Genomic DNA, 15042 nt, shown 5'->3' with positions numbered 1-15042 from the left:
AGTAGGAAATGATGCTTGCTTGAAGCTTGTTGTTTAAAGGGGCCTAACATTTAGGTCATCGGCCCAAAGTGGTAAACCATGTAGTGTGTCTTTCCCATACCTGAGGTTACTAGGTTCGATTCCCTGCTTGTCCAAGAATTTCAGCCCAGGACTGGACGCTTGGAAAGGGGTTCACCCGAACTTGTAAGGTGACTAAAGAGAGAACCTGGTGGAAAAAGCCAAACAATATAATTGGAAAAGTTGTAACGCTGACCGCGTGACACTCCAATATTCATCGTTTACCTAACTAGGTTTCAGGCTTCTTGGCAGACTAAGACCCATCAATAGAGAGTAAATTCGCTGGGCCCTTAGTAGTAATGGTAGTAGCAAGTATTAGTACAATGAACATAATGGTTAACTAAATTATGTAAATAAATAAGTAGTCTAAATCTTATTCTTCTCGAAATTTATTGGGGTCGGCACTTGATGTGGATTTGACCCAGTTTTACGGCCGAGTACCCTTCCTCGCGTCAGCCAATATTGCGTGTTTCTGTGGTGGTTGGTAGCGTGGGGTGTTGTATGTATATGGAGATAAGTGTATAAAGACGAACACAAATATCCAGTCTCCGAGTCAGGGGAACTAACCATTCCTTAGCCTGGTTGGGAATCAAACCAGAGGCCCTCTGAACCGAAGGCCACTAGATTGACAAGCCAGCAAGGAGCTGGACAAAATAAGTGGTTAAAACAAGCTCGAAACACACATTTATTTAGTCTGCTAAGTCTACTGTAGTGGTGCCATCTAGGCGACATGCAACTAACTTCGATATTTCCTGCCATTTAGCATTGAAGTGGATTTCTACTGAAAGATTCCTACGGGCAAGTTATTTTTTTCATTTAGACACAGGTGATTTACGAGAGGTCTTTAAAATGCTGACAAGTTTGACATGGAGTGCCAAGATTATTTGTCCCCTCTTCAAATATCGGCTGCCGGTACCACAGCTGGGATCGAACCCATGAATTAAAGATCAATGCTCGGACAATCTCTGATCCATCGAAGCAGCAGTGCCGTTCTTCCTAATATCGAGCCTGTTTGTGCCAGCAATCATTCTTGCTTCCTTGACGTCTGCTTCTTCTAACTTATGACCCCTGTACAGTAATGTAGGTGTGAAAACAAATCGATGTATTGTTTCGCTCGAGAACTTACTTCTTGTTACTGGAATACCTTTGATCTCAACTACGAGCTCACTGCATTAGTATTGCTACGCCTTCATTCATTTTCATTTATACACAGGCCTACTACCATCCTAGAAGAACACACATGGAAATACTCGAACTGATTCACCTGTTCCGGTCTCGTCATCACTACGTGCTATTCAATCGTCTTAGGTTTATCAGTTTCTGTAGAAAGTTCGGGCTAGGACACACTTCAGCGAATGGAGAGTCTACACGAGTGAAAATGTTTCTATGTCTCTCTAGGAATCATTTGTGTAGCTAATCGACAGTTAAACACACCCATATAATAGGCGTCCAACTCCTGGGCGCGTCAACAAAGGTGATTCATCGAACTTCCCGGTGTTGTTATTACCGTCAACAATTATCTCAGAAATCCCAATCCCCGTTCACACGCGTTAACAAGCAGTATCTTATGCGCAAAACGTTCCATATTCTACATTTAACATACTGAAATAGATTTACACAAAATAAACCTAATAATATAAATACGCGTGCGTTTTGATTTTAAAATATCAATTCACACCTTAACCTAATTATAAGGTTGGTTAGTCTAGGCAATCTCATTTTATGGATAAATCAGGATAAATATTTATTCAGATAAAACCTGTAATGGTTCACACGCCAGGGGCGTTTATTATAATACTTTTTAGAGCTCCATTTGAAAATATACAAGCTACACTGGTAGAGTAGCATATCGTTCTCTTCTTTCCCTGTCTCGAACACAGCAGGCTGTGAATGAGAAGAAAGGAGATACGCCTCCCACCAATAGTTTAAACATTAGTCAATTTTCTCCCAATTTGAAGTGGTCGCCAGCCAAGTGAGGGGAAGCGAGCAGGCTGGTAGCACGGGCCATATCGCAAGGTGCCATGCTGGAGGCAAGCTGCTCCGGCCAGCACCTGCCGCACTGCTGACACCTGGCGGGAGCGCCTCACACCTGACTGCCCAGTTTCTTTGTATCGGCTACTACATGCGCTCTTCTCCGCGGATAATGACTCCCGAGGAGGTCACGGCATCGATAAGTTCTCCTTTTGTCTACACCTCATTTATATTCTATAAGAAGTCGCATGCCCTTGAACATTCAGATCTATACTTTGGGATCAAATATCCAGTTCCCAAATCTCTTAATAAATCCCTTATAATATTACTGAAGAGACGTGGGAAAGCTTTGTCTTTGTGGCCTAGGTTATGGTTTTCACACGTTGTAATGTTATGAACTCGAAGAATGAAGCTAGTTGTGGGGTCATAGAATGGAGGCTAATAATGTATTCGGTTAAGGAGGGTGGAGAAGCAGAGAAAGACGTAGACGATTAAAATTACTTAATAATTATTTAAAGGTAAGAGATATAGAAACATACAAGGCCACGATGCTGATTGAAAATATAGGATTATGGAGGCGTTTGGTTCATTCAGAGAGGCTTGCAGACTGAACACTGAAAGGCCCAACAGTCCATCCATAGTCCATAGTATATTATTTTTACGTGCAGTTAGTAGAGGTAGACCAAGACGACGATGGTTAGACTCGGTTGTTAACGATTTAAAGATAAGAGGTATAGAACTAAATGAGGCCCCAACACTAAATGAAAATCGAGGATTGTGGCGACGTTTAGTAAATTCACAGAGGCTTGCAGACTGAACGCTGAAAGGCATAACAGTCTATAATGATAATGTATGTATGTATGTATGTATGTATGTAACTGCTGAGAACGTTAACTCGTGTCCTCGTCCCGAGTTGGTGCAGCTCCTTTCAGGCCAGCCTTCCTGCCATTCTTACATCTGTCAGTACCATAAATCGAACCCGGGCCTCCGAGAACGCCAGCTAATCGCGATGACCGGTATGTTACATCTACGAACGTTGTAACTGTTGATGGTCTTAACAGACACTGGTTGTTGGAGTTTTATTCCATACGAGTTTTACGTGTCGGAAACACCGAGTTATTGTATTTTAACGCCCTCAAAAGCCAGAGACTTTAGCCGAGATTAAACCCACGTTGGAAATATAAGCAAACAATAATTAACCGACTGTGTAACTACACATATACGAAGTTTTCTATCTAGGGACACTTGGTTTATGTAAAATATTTGGCATTATGTCTAACATTAGCAGGCCTAATATTATCGTGGCTTCATGTATGGGTTAGCAGTTAATTTCGTCCGATTCCATGGCTAAATGGTTAGCATGCTGGCCTTTGGTCACAGGGGTCCCGCGTTCGATTCCCGGCAGGGTCGAGAATTTTAACCATAATTGGTTAATTCACCTGGCACGGGGACCAGGTGAACGTGTCGTCTTCACCATCATTTCATCCTCATCATGACGCGCAGTTCGCCTAAGGGCGTCAAAACAAAAGAGGTATTTACGTATGGGATTCGAAACGTCCTAATCAGCAGCCGGTGAACGTGTGTATTATTATTATCATCCATGAAATGAAATGGCGTATGGCTTTTCGTGCCGGGAGTGTCTGAGGACAAGTTCGGCTCGCCAGATGCAGGTCTTTTGATTTGACTCCCGTAGGCGTCCTGCGCGTCATGATGAGGATGAAATGATGATGAAGACGACACGTTCACCTGGTCCCCGTGCCAGGGGAATTAGGCAATTATAGTTAAAATCCTCGACCCTGCCGGGAATCGAACCCGGGACCCCTGTAACCAAAGGCCAGCACGCTAACCATTTAGCCGTGGATATTGGTAGGGAAGAAATGGAAGCGGCTGTGGATTCTACGTTACGCACCATTTGTCATTCGTCCAGATTTGCATTGAGAAACTGCGAGAAACCACTCCACATGACCGAGAGTAGAATTTTTAGGCGGATTGGTGGATGAGGAGGGGGAGAGGGATGTTGTGCGTTGCTTCACAGTCGAGTGACAGTGATACTGACTTCTCACAAATTTCGGACAGTGCATATGAAATTTTTCGAAATGAAAATTCTCGTTCCAGTAGTTCGAATTTTAGATAAAATATTATATCTTGTAACTATGATCACGCAGTTAATAATTACTTAAGATTGCAGACTTGTTTCAAGTTTACTAGATTATTCATATTCATATTAATACTATAATTAATAATAATAATAATAATAATAATAATAATAATAATAATAATAATAATAATAATAATAATAATTTCGTGCGGCTGTTTCTAGCCGAGGGCAGCCCTTGTAAAGCAGACTCTCCGATGAGGGTGGGCGGCATCTATCATGTGTAGGTAAGTGCGTGTTTGGTGGAGGATAGTGTTATGTGTGGTGTGTGAGTTGCAAGGATGTTGGGGACAGCAAAACACCCAGCCCCAGAGCCACTGGAATTAACCAATGAAGGCTAAAATCTCCGACCCAACCGGGAATCGAATCCGGGACCCTCTGAACCCAAGGCCAGTACGCTGACCATTCAGCCAATGAGTCGGACATTATTATTATTATTATTATTATTATTATTATTATTATTATTATTATTATTACCATCATCATCATCTGTTTACCCTCCAGGGTCGGCTTTTCCCTCGGACACAGCGAGGGATACCACCTCTACCGCCTCAAGGGCAGTGTCCTGGAGCTTCAGACTCTTGGTCGGGGATACAACTGGGGAGAATGACCAGTACCTCGCCCAGGCGGCCTCACCTGCTATGCTGAACAGGGGCCTTGTGGAGGGATGGGAAGATTGGAAGGGATAGGCAAGGAAGAGGGAAGGAAGCGGCCGTGGCCTTATGTTAGGTACCATCCCGGCATTCGCCTGGAGGAGAAGTGGGAAACCACGGAAAACCACTTCCAGGATGGTTGAGGTGGAATCGAACCCACCTCTACTCAGTTGACCTCCCGAGGCTGAGTGGACCCCGTTCCAGCCCTCATACCACTTTTCAAATTTCGTGGCAGAGCCGGGAATCGAACCCGGGCCTCCGGGGGTGGCAGCTAATCACGCTAACCACTACACCACAGAGGCGGACATTATTATTATTATTATTATTATTATTATTATTATTATTATTATTCACTTGCTACCTATTTTAAGGGACGTAAGATATTTAAACAATACTCCAAAAAACAGATTATTTAACGTGCCCAAAATCTACTGACAGATGTATTATTATTATTATTAAGCATTCTCAAATTTTAGCGGCTGCGCCGGGATTCGAACCCATAACCTCAAGCATACAAAACGAGTAATAAACTACCCTATAAGACTGGTCAGAGTGACACTTTAACTCATATTCCGGAGGCGAAGTGCATTCTGTGTCGATCTTTAAACTGAAGCTAACAGTACAATACTGGCCAAACCAACACCTTTGGTTGAAGTGCGATATTGGCTTATAATAAGTTAGCCCTTTATGGCATTGGAACCCGGTGCTCAATCATGCTACTGTGCTTCCACATGGTGGATGTTGGCGGAAGGCGGATTTGGCCACTGTATACACTGAGATGAAACCATATGTCGACATCATACTTCATCCAAAAGTGTTGGTTAGGCCACTATTTCACTGATAGCCGCAGTTCATGTAAGAACGAGGAATCGAATTTAAACCAAGATATAATATAAATCTCTAGACCACGCCAGCTGATTGGAATATACTGTATAGACAAAGACAAATTCACCTCCGTACAGGCCATGAAGGCTCTTCGAGTAGTGGAAGGTAAAAGCTTCCACCATTGTTAACCGCGGCACGTGATGGGGTAGAGTGGTTATGTCTACGCCCGGCCACTTTTGCCCCCAAGAATTAACCTGGTACTCATGTTTGGTGTAGGCTGAGTGAACCTCAGGGCCACATACACCTCTGGAAGTGGAAATCTCGTTTCTTAAATTTTACGACTTCCTGACGGGGATTCGAACCCTCGTCCTTCCGGGCGAGCTGAGCACGCCCTTACCATATACTGTATAGGCAAGTGAGAAATAAGAGTTTCGAGCAAATAGGCAAAAGAAAAGAGAGTGTAATAGCCGAGTGGCATAGTTTTTAGCTTCTCACAAGGGCAGTCGCAGCTCGAATCTCAACCGATGCATACGGCAATTTGGAAATGAAAAGTCACGGCCCTGTGGTTCGTATTCCACGTCAAACTGGAGTTTCCATGTCTATGGTCCCGACATCAACTGCCACATAAAACTACAAGATCACTTGGCAACTTGCGAAAGAAAATTACAATTCAGTGAGAAATGAAGCGGTTTCGAATGCCACCCTTGCATTTAAAAGGCTCATGTGATGTAGTTAAGTACCGTACTGACCCCTTTACTACGACAATATCGACTTCCCTTCCTTGTCAGTCCCTATTGTGAGTCTACCCTAAAGCTCAGTAACACTCACGGTTCACTGGGTCCCCATTTCACACCGAGCATAGCAGAAAAATGTGATTTTCACGTAAACCGAGCATAAGATTTCGTGAATACCCACATCAGCTGCGCTAGTTGTAGGGCTCTGGTACTAATGAATTCGTTTCATCCAACAACAACAGCAAAGGAGGGAGGTTAGTTTTAAATTCCTAGTACATTAGGGAGACTAGTTTTATGCGTGGAAATCACACTGTTACGTTACATCAATGGCGTAGTTAAGGCAATGGTAGGTCTACTGGTTGTGATTAATGACTTGGAAACGAAGTATGATTCACCCTGAATAATGATCAACTGCTTCTAGGTATTAATCTATTAATGCTCACCAAACGATTGATTGTACTCTAGAAAAATGATCAGTCGGGTCGACGACTTGGACTATGTTAAATGTTGTAATCTAGACTTCGAAAAGAAATGCAACGAGTCTGATATGCAAATTAAAATTTTAAGGATAAAGTGAAATCAGTTGGAAGGATACCTCAGAGGAATGAATGACATTTAGGGTATGCGAATCTGAAATATGTTTAAACATGTAAGATGTGTGTTCTCCCACGATGGTAGTAATTAATGTCGTGTGGCCTTCGGGGTGGCCAGTTGCAGGTCTTTCGGTCTGACGCCGTATGGGCGACCTGCGCCTCTGTGAGGAGGTGGCTCTATCTAAGATGAAATCTAATGCTGGAAACGTCACAAACACCCAGCCCTCGAGCCGTAGGAATTAACTAATGGAAGTTAAAATCTCACTCATTCGAACAGATCATACAATAACTTGATTTGTAAAGAAAAATTCACTCATGAAATATAGGATATTGTAAGTTACTCTGTAATGCTAATACCAACATGGACACTCAGACGTTTCCCCACCTTATGAGGTGATATTTTCATTAAGAAGAAGAAGAAGAAGAAGAATGGCGTATGGCCTGGTGTAAGTTTTTCGAATTGACACCTGTAGGTGACCTGCTTGTCTGTATGGAAAACGATGAATTCTAATGGTGGATGCAGCACACATACCAAGTCTCCGTGTCACAGGAAACGAACCAATTAAAGTTAACATCCCAGGTCCGGCCCTGAATCAAACCCGGGTTCCCTTGAACCACACACCATCACGCTAATCATTTAGCCATGGAACCGAGCACATTTTCAATGACAATGAAACTGTTAGATTATGACACCTGGCACTTAAGCTTTAGAATTAAGATAGTATAGCACACAGAGTGGTTGATCAGGACGTTCTTGAGTCTTGAAATGAAACAAAAGTGGCATGTGTTTAGTAATCGTGTCATGATCAGGGTTTGGTCCATGCATTCCACTCGGCCATGTATTTTACATAAAATGAATCATTGTGTGCGTCAGTGTATTATGTTCCGACTTGGATGACTTTAAGTAAGCCACATTGTTGTATCCTGACTCACGAGGATGTCCTCATTCAAGGCGTCAACGTCAAATAACAAACAAGTGAAAAGAAACAAATCTCCCAAATAAAGGAAAGATATGCTCCATTTCAAACTGCCACAATTTGGCAGGTTCTATCCCGATTTGGTTCAATGATATTCAAGGGTGCTCAAATATGTCACCCTCGCGTTGGTAGTTTTTACCAACAAGTAAAAGAAATCCCTTTGGACAAAATTCCGTCACCTCGTATTTCTTGAAACCGCAAAAGTAGTTCGTGAAACATTAAATCAATAAGTTCGTTTCAAACTGCCGAAATGAATAGCTCAGAAGGAAGAGTACCTGACCTTCAGACCGCACGTCGGGGAGTTCGATCCCGTCTTAGGAAAATACTTCAGCCTCGTTTCGGTAGATTGTAGGGGCGTGAAATGACTCCTATGGTACAAACTTTTGGCACCAAACTGTATCCGAAAACCGTAAAAGTATTTAGTGTGACGTACAACTAATAACAATGCAACAATATTAAACTACAATAGCGCTAGAAATAGTGTTATGTAGCCTTCTGATGCGTGGTTCTATTATTATTATTATTATTATTATTATTATTATTATTATTATTATTATTATTATTGCTTTTTTAAGCGGCTAAGCTTCGAGGTCATCGGCTCGGAGTTACGTCTTTTATTTTAATGCTTCACCAAATGCTTACAACTGAACTTGGTACATTTTCCGCGGTGATACGGGAGGAAAGGGCAAGGTTGGGGAAAAAAAGCAACGATGGATTTGATTAAGTCAGCCCCTTAGTGTAGGGGTAGCATACTTGCCTCCTCTCTGGAGGTCTTGAGTTATATTACCAGTCACTCCAGTGATTTTAATACTGGATTGAGGGCTAGAACGGGTGTAGTTTTATGTGGACATAATTAAGGTACAGCTTCGGCATTTACCTAGTGTTATTCCTCAGAGAAATGGTCAGTGTACTGGCCTTGTGTTCAGAGAGCCGCGCGTTCAATTCGTGGCTGGGGCGGGGCATTAGTGAATAGTTAATTCCTCTGGCTCGAAATATATAAAAACATTGAAGCCCTTTAGGCCTGTGAACTTAATTTTTGATATAGAAGCCAGAGGCCACAGGTACATAATTCCTGTTGTGGACCTTCAGTGCATTGTCCTGAAAAGGAGGCTTGCAGTGGTGTCTCAACGACGCACTAGCCACCAGCGTCTTGGAAGGGCGTGGTAATTCAACTGATGGACCCACTGCTACAGCGAGGCGAAACGCTGGTCACTTCACGACTGTAAAGAGCTAAAAGGCTTGATTGTTTTTAACATTTGAAATGAAAATCCATAGGCTGTTTCCAGTCATTCGAGCGGGTCAGGAATGGAATGAATGAATCCCCCATCTAGCGGCGAGGATAGGAAATGTGCCGGCTGCCGAAGCCTGTCGCACTCCTCTGGGGCAATGATAAATGACTGAGAGATAAACAGAAATGTAAATGGAGAGTGTTGCTGGAATGAAATATGACAGGAAAAACCGGAGTACCCAGAGAAAAACCTGTCCCGCCTCCGCTTTGTCCAGCACAAATCTCGCATGAAGTGACCGGGATTTGAACCACGGTATCCAGTGGTGAGAGGCCGGCGCGCTGCCGCCTGAGCCACGGAGGCTTCTTTTTAACATTTGCAATCGATGAAATTAAGTTATGATTTCCTACTGGGAACTTGATTTTTGATACGGAAAGATATGTTCAGGGTTACCCACGGTAAGGCTCGAACCTGCTATCTCCATAATTCAAGCTGACAGCTTCTGCGTAGCTATTAACTTGGTCTGCAGTTCTAGGTCTGCCTTACTACATATACCTAAATTACAAATGGCATTGACTTGTATCCATGGTCCCACCCGCGACCAATTGGTCACCAAAGTTGACCGCAACTAGCTTGAGCGCATCTAATCTCACACCCGGATTCAGCCAGGGACGCTCGTGTTTATTTTTAAGATCTTGTAAGAAACACTTCTGGTCAGTGTGGCCCTGAACTATGCAACAGCGCATACAACACGTCTGCGCTGCGCTCCACATAAAAACGAAAGGCTGTTATGAGATCAACAGTGCCAGCAGGTGAACTGAAGCTTAGCTAGTAGTGCCACTTAACTTATCTCGGTTAACCTTGCTTCAAACTTTGTGCGAAGGAATCACTGACCTCGGCATTAGGCCCCTTAGCAAGCCATCTTGGAGATAAAGAGAAACGATCAACTTATTCGAATTAAACATAAAACTGTAGGTCCCTTGGCTTACGACATTACATCAACAGTCGCTTGAGCTCACTCTAAAAATGAAACGGCGTATGGCTTTTAGTGCCGGGAGTGTCCGAGTACATGTTCGGCTCGCCAGGTGCAGGTCTTTTTTATTTGACTCCCGTAGGCGACCTGCGCGTCGTAATGAGAATGAAATTATGATGAACACGACACATACACCCAACCCCCGTGCCAGCGAAATTAAAAAATGATGGTTAAAGTTCCAGACCCTGCCGGGAATCGAACGCGGGACCCCTCTGACGAAAGGCCAGCACGCTCGGACAGATCACTCTGTGCATCAGCATGAAGGCACCGGCCTCCGAATTCTATTGTAGGTTCAAATCTGGCAGAAAGAGAAGGATTTTTTAAGATCAGAGGTAAGTCTGTTTGGTACTCCATGTCGTACGATGTTGCCTAGTAAATGATCTCTGGTGCCCTATTTGAATCTTTATTTATATATTTTTTGCCAGTGGTTTAACGTTGCACTAGCACATCGAGAGTAAGTTTTCGATGACGAAAGGAACGGATAGGGCTAGGACTGGTGAGACTTTCCTAAGTAGCTGACTAATTTTTACAAATATTATATAAAACTGCTTTTATATTGAAACATCTGAAATATCTGCATTTAACATGAAAATTATGAAAATTAATATTCATTAAATAAAATACACACATGTCGGACCTTGTACTCACACTTACTTGTTACCTGCTTACTTACACATACGTTATTTGGAGGGCGCCAGCTGCCACTCAGTGCAGCAATAATAGAATGAGACTCTTGACTATCTCTAGGGTGTGGGGTAATAAGCTTGCTTTTGACAACATAACATATAAGTTCTGGGAAAAGGAGATTGGCGTTCGGTTTGCCCATTTAATTGGCGGTTAGCTAATTCTGTCATTGAAATAATACTATGAATTCGTTTGATAGAACAAAATATATGCTTTAAATAATATATAAAAAATAGTGAGTCTTGTTGCGATAAAACAGACGAGAATGTGAAATTATGACATTGCAACTGAAAGAAACTCGGCATGAATTTGAATTCTTCTTGACCGGACATTTAACAGTTTATACGAAATATTTCCCTCACTGATTCACTTGACTGTACCTTCAACACTTTGAGTGTAATTACGACGTAATCCTTTGATCTGGTGTTTACTGTAGATGCGTCACACCTAACTTGGCGATACATCCTTGTGACTGCTTCTTCTCCATATCATCTGACTTCTTTGTAAGTCAATATGGTATCCCTCTCTGACTCCATGGTAAGCCCTTGCGTCCGTGTCTTCAACTAAGTGACCAACTAACTTTGGCCTCACTCTCTCAATGACCAATGATTAATGGCTCACTGAGTCTTCTCCATCTCTCGTTCACACTCGTTGACTGACCGACTGAGGCCTCTACATCTCGTAGACTTCTTCACTGTTCAGCTTCCGTTTAACTAATGACTGACGCTACAATATGCATCCACCTTTTATAGACGTTGGTTGACACAGCTACGTAATCTCCAGAAATAACAATGACATACTCCCACAACGCCTCAAACTGTTGCATGTAATGGTGAAATCCCACGGGGCTCCCTAAGAAAATCAAAGGAACGGAGCTCAGTGCTAAGTGAGCACGATGACGTAGCCATGACGTGGCGATGACTTGGCAGAATCGCCAGCATTATTGCACAATGTAACGATGCCATATCCAACATCTGATATATAACAATTCTCACTGTACATGTATTGAGTGTTATTTTACACACACGTATATATGCATACATCTAAGTACAATCCTGCAAGCGACAAGCATTACAAAATTGAATTGAATAAGAATGATAATTTCAATAATAGTAATTATATTATAGATAAAATAATAATAATACTGACATAATAATAATAATAATAATAATAATAATAATAATAATAATAATAATAATAATAATAATAATAATAATAATAATAATAATAATACAGATAAAATAATAAAAATACAGATATCATCTTGTAACGGGATTTGAACCGTTACACTGGAAAGGAACAAGGCGTGGCCTTAGAATGCAAGCTCAGAGTTACGCGACCCGAATCGCGAAGCCAACCCATGCGGTACCGGTACATTTGGAGTTTACCAGACAAAATTATTTAAAAGTCAGCCATATATCACCCAAGAGAAGCCTGGTTTCTCTGCTGCCTGATAGAGGAAAACGGGATATCAAAATCGACTCACCGGCAGCCTAGAATGGCTTCAAATAAACATGAATACCTGTGTACGATAACGGTGGCCATAAGATTATTATTATTATTATTATTATTATTATTATTATTATTACTATTATTATTATTATTATTATTATTATTATTATTATTATTATTATTATTATTATTATTATTATTTGCGTAAAATGTTCTTGTATTTTGCTTAAAATAACATCAATTTATCAAACGACTGTCGGTAGCCGTGCACTTCACTACACGTACAAGTCAAAATGAGTTTTTACGAAAAATGTTCAACGACCGTGGAGAGGCCTGGTGGTGGTCTTTCGAGTTGATGCCGTATAGGCGACCTGCGCTTCTGCGAGGATGGAGCCCTATCTAAGATGAATTCCATTGCTGAACACGGCACAAACACCCAAAACCCGGGTCATAGAAATTAACTAATAAATGTTAAAAATCCCTGACCCGACCCGAAATCGAACCCGGGAGTCCTTGAACCACAGGCCGTTGTGCTCACCATTTAGCCACGGAGTGGAACTAGTAACGTCCACGTTAAGTTGCATACAGTAGGATTCGTCGTCGTTGTTGTTGTTGTTGTCCGGATCATTGCTACTATTGCTATTTTGCTTTACGTCGCACCGACACAGACATATCTTACGGGGACGATGGGATAGGAAAGGCCTAGGAATTGGAAGCAAGCGGTCGTGGCCTTAATTAAGGTACAGCCCCGGCATTTGCCTGGTGTGAAAATGGGAAACCACGGAAAACCATCTTCAGGGCTGCCGACAGTGGGGCTCGAACCCACTATCTCCCGATTACTGGATACTGGCCGCACTTAAGCGACTACAACTATCGAGCTCGGTTCGGATCATCAGTCAATAGATCTATGAAACAGCAAAACTGGTTCAGCCCTTACCAGAAGATAGGGCCTACAGTGCACTAAATACTACCTGCAAATTACGAGGTAACGCGTGGTCAACACGACGATTTCTCTCGACAGTTATTCTTGGCTAAGTAGACTGTAGGCTGAGTGAATCTTGAAGCTGCCCTCAGATCCAGGTAAAAATCGCTGAGCCGGCTATCTCGAGGTATCGCATATTACAAAATAATGGTAGCCGAGTCATGCACATCACGGAGAGTATAGTGATATGAAACACCCGTATCTGCAATATCTCAACATTCCAGACGTTTTATTCTTCTCTTTCTTGCATCAAATTTAAACCGGCAAGGACGTACAGTGTTTCTTTTTGCAAATAAAAGTAATGCGATAAATTATGTAAAACGTTACGAGGTAACCGGCTGATTGGATTACATGTCTAATACAATTCTGTCAACACATTCGCATTTTACCCCTGATTAAAGTCGCCAGGTTCATTAAATGTGAAATCTCATTACTGCTCAGAAATTTGAATAAAATTGTAATGATCAGGATATGCTGGACGGAATTTCAATCTGCAGTAAATGATGGTTCTGATGCGCAATTGCGGCAGGCATCACGTGCTCTCTGCTCGCAGGTCTTGCGTGACTCCCAGAGGACTGTCTGACGGATCAACTGGCTAGCCCGTCCAACTTGCACAGTTTTTATTTCCTAATTTTTGGTCGGGTGGGGAAAGTGGTCAAGGCTGTCCGACTTGTCCAACGGTTCTTTTTGCGCGTGTTCTATCGTAGTTCGAGAATTGTCGTAAACATTACCACAGAAAGCTTACTAATCGAAATAATAAACCTATCAATACAGCGTTCTAACGCAGGAATATTTGAGAATAGATATTGGGTTGCTCATTGAGCTAATAAAAATAAATTAAGACGCATTTGTGTAAAATTTGACAAAAGTCAGTACGAGATATGACATCAGTAATTTTCAATACATTTCTAAATTAATGGTGACTTGTAGAAGTGTCTGAACAGCATGGTAATGGTGTAGCATTTAAACTGATGATCCCACTGCCACAATGTGGCAAAACGCTGGTCACTTAACGAATGAAAAATACAATAGATTTGAATATCCATATGATAAAGTCAGCCAGCGAAATTAGTGTATGGTTCCCTAGTGGGAAAATTCTTGACACGAAAGCTTCCTTGCAAGTGGTGGCTCGTATCTCCTCTAGTGCACTGTCACTGCATGTGCTTCAAATGAGGCCTGCAGAGTCGGCGAATGCAGAGCACGTTGCGACCTACAAGTGGCCGTGGCTGGTTCGTGGTCCTACGGCTCTGTATTCCGACCGACCAACCGAGCAAATGAGGGATGGTCACGGCTCTACACCTCTGTATTCGGAAGACGGAGAGGGGCTGGTCTCCTCCGTTGGCTGTCTTGAGAATGTCTTTCCATGGTTTTCCATTTTTCTGCAGAAAGGTGAATGGCGGGACAGTTCCTAATATAGGCCAGGGCCGCCAACCCCCTCACCTTCTCCAAACATCCCTGGTCTCAGAGACCCCCTGTCCCCCTCATGGACAATATGAAAACTTATGTAGATAGATAGTGTCTTAATGTTGTGGAAGCCAGCGTCGTAGAGGTGTGCGACATTTGCCACACTGGGGCGAAACCCTGGCTATTTTAAGATTAAAAAGCCATAAAATGCTTGAATGTTGATATTTCTATATGTGTTTTCAGTCTGTATTGATCGATACGAGAGCTTTCTTTGCAGGGTTTTTTTTACACACGGA

This window comes from Anabrus simplex, chromosome 1 (genome assembly GCF_040414725.1).
Source record: "Anabrus simplex isolate iqAnaSimp1 chromosome 1, ASM4041472v1, whole genome shotgun sequence".
Taxonomy (NCBI): Eukaryota; Metazoa; Arthropoda; class Insecta; order Orthoptera; family Tettigoniidae; genus Anabrus; species Anabrus simplex.
This window is presented reverse-complemented; position numbering follows the sequence as displayed.